This window comes from Acanthaster planci, linkage group LG02 (assembly GCF_054643075.1).
Source record: "Acanthaster planci isolate LZ-2023a linkage group LG02, COTS_SCS, whole genome shotgun sequence".
NCBI lineage: Eukaryota > Metazoa > Echinodermata > Asteroidea > Valvatida > Acanthasteridae > Acanthaster > Acanthaster planci.
This window is the reverse complement of record NC_141778.1, coordinates 29,222,964-29,234,518: the sequence shown is the minus strand read 5'-3', so window position 1 is coordinate 29,234,518 and position 11,555 is coordinate 29,222,964. Positions and strand designations below refer to the sequence as shown.

The following is an 11,555-nucleotide window of genomic DNA, read 5'->3' as shown; positions in this document are numbered from 1 at the left end:
CTGAGATAGCCACCCCTCCCCTGCTACATTTTCTCAACCCTAGCGCTACAACCCAGTTTTTGACCATGTAGGACATAGTGGCACCGTGACTATCGAATTTAAATACCCAGGGCAACCCGTGGAGATCAAAAATCTCAAAATTAGCAGACTCCTGTAAGCTTTCATGAAAGAGCAAAATACATTAACTTGAACTGTATGTAAGTTAACAATAATGCTTATCTCTTTGTACCCGAAGCCACAAACGTTTCAACCACCCCGTGTTTACACCTTAAGTATGAAGCAATCCCAGGGAAAAGAAATAGGAAGAATAGAAGAGGTACGTGAACCCGTTTGAAAAATGTAAATGGGGGGTGGGTGGGTGCCACTAATGCAATTTACTGCGCAAAACTTCTCCCTCTTTCTGAGACCGTGTTCCCATCTTTAAGCGATTTCCAGGTCTCCATGGTTGTGCTTGTGGAGAGCCAGTCGGGCGTGATTTACTGGAAATGATAAATCATATTCACTAATAATTATTTTGATTTATGTGCGCATGGATGGCAAGTGGAGGCAAAACGAGCGGCCCATCGAAATGTACAAGAGCACAAATTTCATTATCATTTTGTCTCAGCTTCTGCATTTTTCCAGATGGGATAGAGGATGAAGGCTTTGAAATTCATAGTTCACCATTAGTTGATAAACAGGAAAGAAGACAAAAAAGCTAGACAAATTCCACAATTTGTAGACTTTCTTATAATATATGAATCTTGCAAGAAAGTATTGTACGTGTAGTGGCGTATCAAGCGGGGGGGGGTTGTCCCCCATCTCAACGGATTTTTTTATAAACCATTCTTCATGAGTGAGACTGAAAAAGTAATCAGTATATTTATCAAAGACTACTCTTTGCACCCATAGCGAATATATGGTACGTAAAAAAATCGCAGACTGTACACAGTCATAGCGCTCGGGCTGTCGCATAACTTATATAAGGCGCCCTCATAAGCCTTTATTGTACAACGTGTGTTATACGTGCAAGTCCCCCATTCAGTAAGTCTGACTTGACGGATGAGCCAACTGAACCCCCCGTTGGTGATATGTAGCTTTTCATATTTGCATATGAACGACATGATCTTGCATAACGTGTACGGAATTTCCACCAATCAAAGCAGTCAGACTTGGAATTCACAACTTCATTGGACAGCTACCACCCGCCTTAAGCTGAGCAGCCCTCAGTCAATAAGGTGCTGTCCTGCCACTGGCCACCTGCCTCACTGGGTGTGCAGGGATAAAACCGACAAGTGGACAGTAAACAAAGCACCAAGCAAAAACAAGAAAAATAGGAAAGCAACAATAAAAACACCGGTTCTCAGGTTTGGGAGCTGGAATGTAAGAACAATGCAGACTGGCCTGTCTAGGGACATCCAATCTGTCTCGAACCCGCGGAAGACCTCAATCATCAACGAGGAGCTGCTGCGTCTCCAAACAGACATCACCACCTTACAGTAAACCCACTTGCCGATTCAGGAAGCCTTAAGGAGTCCGAATACACATTCTTTTGGTAGGGCAAGAAGCAGGAGGAAGTGCAAGAGCACGATGTGGGCTTCGCAGTGAGAAACTCTCTTCTTGACATGGTCCAGCTTGGTAGTACAGCCAGAGTGGTTACTCTTTCTACAGCTCAGCACCACAGCTGGACCCATTAACCTGTTGAGCGCCCACGCCTTGACCTTCATGGCTTCGACGAGGCGAAGGACGCCTTCTACAGCCAGCTGGTTAACGCTTGAGACGTTAACGCTCGCGCTGGCAGCAATAACGATGCCTGGCCCACATGTCTTGGGCACTTTGGAATCAGCAAGTGCAACAACAATGGTCAGCGGCTCTTAGAGCTTTGCTCTTACCACGATTTGTGTATCACAAACACATACTTCAGCACTAAACAGTGCCACAGAGTATCCTGGAGACATCCAAGATCAAAACACTGGCATCAACTTCACCCCATCCTCACCAGATGGCCACAGCAAAAGAACTTCCGGGTCACCAGAACCTTCCATATCGCTGACTGTGACAGTGACCACTCCCTTGTCTGCTGCAAGGTCAGACTACAGCCAAAGAAGTTCTGCTGTGCCAAGCAAAAAGCCAAGGGTCGTATTGAAGTCAGTAAGGCCAAACATCCTAACTTCTCCACCAAATTTCAAACGCTACTCACCTCTACTTTTACGGGACAGGACGACTTATCATCCACCAACCAATGGTACAAACTAAAGCACTCCATCCATTCCACTGCCGTCATTGTGTTTGGTAAGAGGGAAGCGATCACAGGCCAATGACTGCTATGATTCCAGCTCCAGCATTCTCGACCCTCTCATCGAAACCAAGCGTGCCACCCTGCAAACGTACAAAAACAAGCCTTCACCAGAGTCTCACAAAGGTCTTCAGGCAGCCAGAACTGAAGTCCAGAAAGCAGTCAGGTCCTGCATTAACTTTTAACCTGACCTTTGCAGTACCATCCAGCAGGACACAGGAAACATCAGGAATATGTATGACGGTATCAAGACTGTGATTGGCCCTAGAGTCTGCAAAACAGCCCCGTTGAAAACAAAATCAGGAAAGGTCATCACAGACACAGCCAAACAGCTAGATCGCTGGGTAAAGTACTACTCCAAACTATACTCCAGGGAAAATCTTGTTCAACAGTCTGCCTTAGACGCCATCGACCATCTTCCCATGATGTCTGAACTGGATGAGCAACCTACCATTGAAGAACTCTCCAAAGCCATAGACAGGCTGCCATCCGGGAAGGCCCCAGGGAAGGACTGCATTTCAGCTGCAGTCATCAAGTGCGGTAAATCAAGCCTGCTCTTGACTCTGCACAAGCTCCTTACAAAGTGTTGGGCAGTGGGAGAAGTTCCCCAAGACATGAGGGATGCTAACATTATCACCCAGTACAAGAATAGAGAAGACCGCAGTGATTGCAATAATTATAGTGCTGTATCACTGTTAAGCACTGTTGGAAAACTGTTCACCCACATTGTGCTATACAGGTTGCAAGCCCTTGCAAACAGAATATACCCACAGTCACAGTGCAGTTTCCATTCAAAAAAGTCGACAGTGGACATGACCATTTCGCTCCGCCAACTTCAAGAAAATCCATAGAGCAAAACCAGCCCCTCTACCTGGTTTTCATAGACCTAACCAAAGCTTTTGACCTCGTGAGCAGAGATGGACTATTTAAGATGCTCCCCTTATTGGCTGTCCACCCAAACTCCTCAGTTTGGTATCTTCTTCGCCCTGATCCTTAAGCATGCCTTCAAATCCTCAGCAGATGGTGTATACCTACATTCAACATCCGATGGCAGTCTCAATTATGCAAGACTACGTGCCAAATCCAAGATCAGGACCTTCCTCATCAGAGACCTGCTATTTGCAGATGATGCTCCTATAGGATCCCACAGTCAGGCTGGGCTCTAGAGATTAAAGGACAGGTTCTCGGATTCTTGTGATCTATTCGGACTCACCATTAGCCTCAAGAAGCCTCAGGTCATGGGCCAAGGCACTCCAGTGCCACCATGCATCACCATCAAAGGAGAAGACCTAGCGGTTGTCCACCACTTCCAGTATCTTGGTTCTACTTCAGCAACTTGATGTTGAAGTAAACAAGCGAGTGAGAAAGGCATCCACCATCCTCTCCAAACTGACAAAGAGGGTCTAGAACAACAAACATCTTACCATCTTTACCAAAGTCAACGTCTACAAAGCCTGTATGGTCAGTACTCTCCTATATGGCAGTGAGTCATGGACAACGTATTCCACCCATGAACGGAAACTCTAGGTGTTCCATATGACATGTCTGCGCAAGATCTTCTTAGTGAAGTGGCAGGATAAAGTGACAAACAACGAGGTCCTCTCCAGAGCAGGCATCCCTTCAATGGTCACTCTTCTTTGCCACAGACGGAAGCACTGGCTCGACTATGTTCACTGGATGGATAATGGACGCATTCCGAAAGATCTCCTCTATAGGAACTTGATGCTAGTAGAAGATCTAGAGAATCGCCTTTCTGTATTTTCATTGACAGCTCATCTTGCGTTCGAGGATGACCTGTCTGATTCAACGGTGAACCACCGTAATGAGAGCAGGGGTGGCCAAATCACTTATGCTGATGGTAAGTGTGGTGAAGCCGCCGTCAAAGACGGCATGATTAAGGTGGAGGTGGATGCTTTCAGCAACTGTCCCGTGGGGTCACAGTTCAGCATCAGCGTCTGATTCAAATGGGTTGGATCTAGAGACACCTACCAGGGAATTGTCAACACCGGCTACCGCCTCAATTCTTCATCAGAGATCTGTATAGGATCTGAAAACGGCGGTCAGATGATTGGTGGTGTACTTACCGCAGAAAGTCCCAGAAAACTGGCACCACGCGCACATTAGGATAATGGATTCCAACTACTCCGTGTATCTGGACAATCAGCTGCAGTCTGGGAGCCATGTCTATTGCTATGGGGACATCATCTCAAAGAACACCCCCTTGACCATTGGTTGGCTTAATCGCTGAGGTCAAGATCTTAATAGTTAGGTGCTTTCTGCTTCTGAGGTTGAGAGAAAATGTTCAAAGATCCATGTTATTTAGTCTGCCTGTGTCAAAACTAAAAAATTAAGGACCACTCTCTAATTAATCAATAATGGTTCGATTCTGCTCTTTGTTAAATTACAAAAATACCAAAACTTAGATTATAGATGTATCATTTTACCTACATGTAGATGCCTTCAAATTTAAAAAAGACCGAGTCTCAGTGAACTGCCTATGCAAAATGTTACATTTCTAGCCATCAAAGTGGTCCTAAATATGTGAGAATCAAAAATAAATTTGAGATACAGCAGGAGAAGGCAAGATCGGGAAGAAAGTATGCAGGGGGGGCGCAATAACGTGTAACTTTTTGGGTTCGACTGCATGGGGATGCGGACTCTGTACTTTAAAGTAGCTGCATCTGTATGTCTAGAGCTAAGGTCTAGGTATTCCCTCCATTTGAAATACAGTACACAGAGATGCGCAGACAGACTAGAGCTCTGTAAGCCCGTTTCGGACTCGGCCTTTGTGACAGACCGTGGAGGAAAGACACATTTTATTTATACAAGGACGCCATTTAGATCATATTCCCCAAACCCAACTTATTAATGTAATCTGCTAAATGGGAGAGTGCCAGACTATTTGGAGGTTCCATGCCTCACTTTCCTTCCTGTTTAAAACTATATAATTAATTAAGAGTTAAGAATTCTTTATCGGGGGAGGAGTAATATAACTTTGTAATGAACTTTCATTTCATTGCTTTCATTTTTATTCTCAGGTTCCCAAATTAAAGAAATTAACCTCGCGTTTACCTCAATATGGCCGACTTGTGAAAAAGGCCACCATAACTTGGGCACTGAGACATCACAGATACAACCACATGTCAGGGAGCTTATCTGGCCCATCCTCTTTACGAAATCCCTCAAATGCTACAAAACAATATCATAATGGGACAAAGACATCTCCTACCAGACTGAGCATAGTGAAGGCCAGCTCGATTTAAGGCGAACATGAAAGTGAAGCAAATTCGACGTCACAAAACATTTCCAGCCAAAAACATTTGAGTTGGAGAGAAACACTGAAGCCAACGCCACAAGAAAGCTGTCTCTTACACTGACACGTTTCAGTTTGAACTGGCCTTCAAGGATGGGATTAATAATGGTATTTTATAATATCAGGCATTAGTTGCTACACAAGAAGTTAGGAGACAATATATGATAACCACATAACAAAACTTTTAACATAAATTATTTGCCATAAAGCATAAGATTTACACCACACTTAGATAACACTACGGGGCATCTGAGAATAAGTGGGGGTTTAGAAGTGAGAAGGCCAGATGGAGATTTCGAGTGCAGCCCTGTGTTCATTGTCAGTGCATGTAAGTTGGGCAGTGATACTGTAGGATGTGTTCAAAGGGGGGGGGGCTTGGTGGGGTGGAGGTGGTTAGGAGATGGATATGGAAAGCCAGAACAGATTTCAATTTTTTTTTCTAAACTTTGAAGAGTTTGAGCCGTCCCACAGGGCCATAAGGGCTTGTGGCTCTTATTCAGAGGAGTCATGGGTTTGATTCCCACTGAAGGCCATGGCCCGTGTCACTGAGCAAGGCATTTGACCCTTCTGTCCAAGAGAATAATTGGGCACCAAGAGACTGGTAAGATGATGACATCACTCTTCATTCACATGTGAGCTTTCATGGCAGTGAGGTTGGACACGATCCACTGAGTCCCCATAGGAAAGTGAACGTACATGTACGTAAACAAAACGAGACATCATGTTTTTAGGGCTATGGTACCAGAGGAAAAACCTCTGTTGGACTGAAATTTCATTACAAAGGATATAAAATGTTCTCAGACTTGGTCTTGCCCAGAAAATGACACAGAGAGACAGACACAGAGACAAACAGGGTGTGGGAAACAACATGTCTTATACAAATAATTTCATAAATGCAATGGTAAGGATAATTTCCTGAGGTGAGAGATGAAGTGTTCCATTTCATGAGGCAAAGCTGAGTAGAATGGAAGATTTCATCTGTCAACGAATGAAAATGTTCTTACTATTGCATGAATGTGAAACAGTGTTTGTTTTAAACGACACCTGCATAAATCCCTTTCCTGTTGGAACAAATGGTCCTCATGTATTTACCTCTGCCATCCTGCAAAAGAAAATCGCGTCTGAAGCACAGCAACCACAATGGTAGTGCTTACTAATACAATGCACTGTTAGACTGGTTCCTGTCCCTACATTATTTGTTTTCTTTTCTTTTCCAGAATGAAATATTAAGTTCTATTCAACGGGTGCTGTTGAATACAACAAATAATTAATGACATGTGATCATCACTCCATCCATTATATGACGAGGATTTATGTAGGTACTGTATAAAACTAAACCCCAACAAAGTACTTCACTGAAATGGCAAACTTTTCAACTGCATTTCTCCTGAACTGTCACTCAAGCCCTAATACATAGTTGATGCTTTGGACCACTAAAAAGATGACTGGTTGCCAGGCAACGAGGTAGCGAATCCAGTCCAGAAGCTGACCGAACATGACATGCGGCCGTTCCCATCTGTTGGAGAGGTCAAGGAATAGCACGTACAGGGATATACTAAATTGTTGAGAGGTAAAAACAGAACAAACTCAACAGAGTGCATGTAACTGAAGAAAAATTTTTTTATCATGCGAGCAAATAGGAGTAAATGCTACCAGACGAGTATGTGTCATACTCTGATGATATGAACATTCCCTTGATAAATCCTTGGGCTCTAAAAACCAATGGTAAGACCATTTCACTTGGTCTCAAAAACATGAGTTTAATGAGATACATGTACATCTGGTTCGCTGCTAACCAGTAACTTAATCGCCTATTTCCCAAATAGTTGACTTGGCTGTTGTAGAAAAGCCTATCTGTAGAATCCTATAATGGCACCTAATGTAACAAGTGCACTCTCCCAACAGGTACCCATTTAAGTTTTAACCTCCCAACAGTTTGAGGTATGTGCCTTTTTTCCCGTAGCTCCAGTATATTGTAACCAATACCCTTTTCTCCATAAGAGACTTGTTTTACCTCCAATGTCACAAGTGCCCCTTCTGCCATTTTTCACAAGTGCACTTAGTACGGTGCCCTTGAAATCACTCTGCACCAAACGTAGTGCACTTTTTCTTCCATGGTATTTTGCTTCCAAAGGATACGGGTTTTTGAACATCCTTTTCAGGTCCACTTTCTCCTTGCAGTAGGGGCAGGTTTGCCTTTTACCCACAATGCACCAGCCTCGTATGCAGAACTCGTGGAATCTGCCATAACCAGAAATAAAAGCCATTAAATACAGTTGCAAAAAGAAACAATGTACATGTACCGGTACATGTATGCATTATCTGGTAGAGGAGTTACGGGACCCTGCAACAAGGCCTACAGACGGACATTTGAACAGTGCTGACTTTGAATGTCAATTGGCAACCATTAGATGCCATCACTGCAGTGGCACAAGGCTCGTGGGCAGGTGGTATGCGCCCATGTTACATGCGTGTGCCTCTTCGAGCAACAGGGTGTCGTGATGTGTTTGTACTCATCAAGCTGAAGAATGTATATGTACTAGTACGTGTAAAGTGTGGTGCCGCCGCGGTTATATGGCATCTAATCGGATTAGTCTACACAGTCAAAATTCATTGTGAAAGCACTCTTAATATAATATTCTGCTTTTAACAAGGAACCTTTTATGCCCCACTTCTTTGTTCTTTGTTGTTGTCTTTTCTGGAGATACAAGATTCCTGTTATCTGCAAAGTACGAGGGACTTCTTATAAACAAAAGTAATACTCTTTCTGCTGTGATGCCGAAATGCACAACAGAATGCCGCTATAATGGACTCTGGTTGATGGAAAATATTCCCTCATCAAGAACATCCCCTTTTGGCCCTGAATATTGTGCCACTGCTGAGAGCAGTTGAATTCTGGCAGTTGAATAGGGCAATCTATAAAGAACAGAAAACTCATCATTTCTATTTGCCCACCAAAATAAAGAAATAGTACTGCCTCCCATTCCATGGCATCTGAGAACAGGGCGAGTGGGGAGGAAAAACAGGTTTGTTTGGCACTTGGTCATGTACTGATTGCTCATGTGCAGCTAAGTGTTTGAATTGTTTAAAAAACAAAACAGCTAGAGAGGCCAAGTGACGGTGGTTTCAAACGAAATGGACAACCCTCTGAAAAATAAGTCTGTTGAACCTTTTTGTACCACAAACTAAAAGAGATACACTTTTCCCTTCATTTTCGATGTGAAATTTTCTCAAACTTTTTCCACTTCTTCCCCCCAAAAACTTTGGGGTCATTCTATACAAATAGGGTAGGTAGGGAAACAGGATTTTGGGGGGTTAGAGGTTTATTGGCCAATGCCCCCTGCGAGTCTGAACGTCCACTGAGACTCAGACTTGCCAACTCAAAGAGATCCTAAAAACTGCCCAAGAACTCAGAAAACTCAAGAGTATCAATAATCCAGAGGGACTTACATACTGTACATGTACATACATGTACAAACCCACGGGCCCCAGTCCCTCCCTGAAACTCGTAGGAAAACTTGGGTGCGTCTCACCTGTGTTTGCACGTCAGCTCATAGACTCGTTCAACCACTTCTTCGTCCTCATCGGGTATGTAAATCTTCTGGCCACACACGGCGCAGATGTTTTCCTCTAAAGCTCGGCCTGGCAGCCCTGACTTTGTGTAATACTGCAATGTAATAACATTTTGAGAAATGGTTGGCCTTCTTATTTGAACAAAATAAGGAAATGCAGCAGTCTTGATTACCTCTCCCCAATAAAATGACCAACTATTTAAAGATGTTAACCAACAGTCCAACAATCAAGATAGAGAATATTCCAAGATTGTCAGTGAATAGTTTCCCACTTGAGGTTTATTCATTATTTGGTATTCATGACTGCCCCTTGATGTCCAATAAAGCACTGCCATGCCACATCTTCAAGTTAGACACGAATGAATTGTAGACAGTAATGTGTCAATAAATGTGAAGATTTTAACCTAGGTCTACACACAAGCCTTGGAGGTGGCTTGTTTTGGGCAGAGTTGGTCTTGCCTCTAGAATCAGAGGCCCTACACTGTTCCTGAGAAACAGCTCTTGACTCGACAACTACAATTGGAAGTCACTACTGTCGCGACATCAAGCTCACATGCAGGTGGTGTGGGTGCATATTTTTGACTAAAGGGGTATTACAGTTTGCCCATGGACCGTGTACGCTGCTTCATGCCTGTACTTGAGTGCAGTGCTACCACGGTAACGGCATCTTAATTAGCTGGTGTCAATCACTCTCGAGTCTTTTTCATGTATCCGGTAAGGATATCACCAAATCTGCCCTAGGATTTATCATGATCACATGTTACAAGGCTCAATAACAATAAATGTTGTCCTTTCCACATCAAATAGAAAATTGGAACGTGGGTGGAATCATATTTTTTCAAAACAGTTTTAGCTATAAAAGCAGTGCCGGTGGGATGATGGTCAATATACATGTACATGTACATGTATGTGTGTGCACTCAATGCACTATATTGAAATGACAATGTCAGTACATGTACCACGTGTACTGTATAAATGTGATGCTCTATCACGTGTATACTGTACATACTTTAACCCTAACAGTCCTCACTCCTTCACCTGTTGGAGGATTGACGACCGTTAGGGTTAATATTACGCATCAGCTCTGTATACATGTTGGGCTGCATCAAACATCTGATCAGGATACAAATGTACATTAAATGCATGTAACAAAACATTTATTTTCCAAATTGATCATATTCGGAGGTGAAAATTAGTCAATCTATATAAAAGGAGGTGGGGATCAATTTGTTGTAGACAAAACTGCATTCTAAAAGCACATTTCAAAGTACATGTGCTTGGAGTTTTGACCTGATTTATACCAACCAGTATGAACATAGACTACAGGCATAAGAGTACACAATTTATTTCTCATTCAAGTTTCTATTCTGTCGGTGGTGTGTAATCTTGCTGCGACTAAGGAAATAAATCCCCGACCACATGCACCTGAGCATGTACTAGGACCAAACCTCTGTTAGACTGCCAGTCTCCTCCTTCAATTAGGGGACCCACTCCTGTCTGGAACTTCAGAGATGCAGAGCACAAACTTGTGTATTTTCTTTCTACTTTTGTGGAAATTTGCTGTTACATGTACCGCATATATGAATGGATAATTGTAGGTTGAATATTCACTCATCTCAATAGACTCAGCCTTGGCACGTTACATCCACAGGCTTGAATTTGAAGAAAGCAGATGGTTATGAGTACAGATGCACTGTAAGTACGGCACCATTTTTAAGCCAACTGGACAAAAAATGAAATCCAAAATACATGTAGATAATAAGGGCAAAAAAGTACAAAACCTGGTACTTTCAGAGTCTCAGTATTAATCTTTTTACAAAAAGGTAAAAATTGTGCTTGATTTTTAGGGTTGGAATTGCTAGCTGGAAACACAACAATCTTTTTTGGCTTAATACAAAATAATTGCAGCTTTGAAAAAAGAAACACACTATAATCAAAAGCTACTGAAAACAAAACCATTAACAGACACACAAATAAAAAAAAACCCAAAATAAAGTTAAATTGCTGGGAGCTCCATATTCTAAGCTTGATCCTTCTCCCCATAGAAGTTCAGAGTTGTTTTCAAGCTTGGCTGGGACCTTGCCAGGATTAGGTCGCCCGTGATCAAGGAGCTACGTGCCCATGCACTCCGGTGCCTGACCAGGAGGCGCGTGACTGTGACAGTCATGATCACGAGCACCATCGCCTGTAGCAGGATCGCGCCACTGAATTTATTTGTTTGCTGTCATTTGAAGACCTCTGACAGCTTACAGCTTACCAGTGATTCCAAGAGATACAGTTTTTAACAGGGGAAGGGGAAAAACACTTGAAATTGTTACTTTTACAGATGAAAGGTATTTCATTTTTCTATTCGAGTTGGAAGTCATCTTCATTGCTGAAGGATGAATACCCTGTA

At 42.9% G+C, this 11,555-nt stretch overlaps 1 long non-coding RNA gene across 1 annotated transcript; it reads right to left on the bottom strand.

Moving 5' to 3' along the window:
- Positions 1-5,046: 5,046 nt before the first annotated feature.
- Positions 5,047-9,466, bottom strand: LOC147800111 (uncharacterized). Its single transcript, XR_015424429.1, has 3 exons — positions 9,122-9,466; positions 7,728-7,829; positions 5,047-7,104 (listed from the first exon to the last, which is right to left on the bottom strand). It is a non-coding gene; the product is annotated as an uncharacterized LOC147800111 (long non-coding RNA).
- Between the last annotated feature and the right edge of the window lie 2,089 nt (positions 9,467-11,555).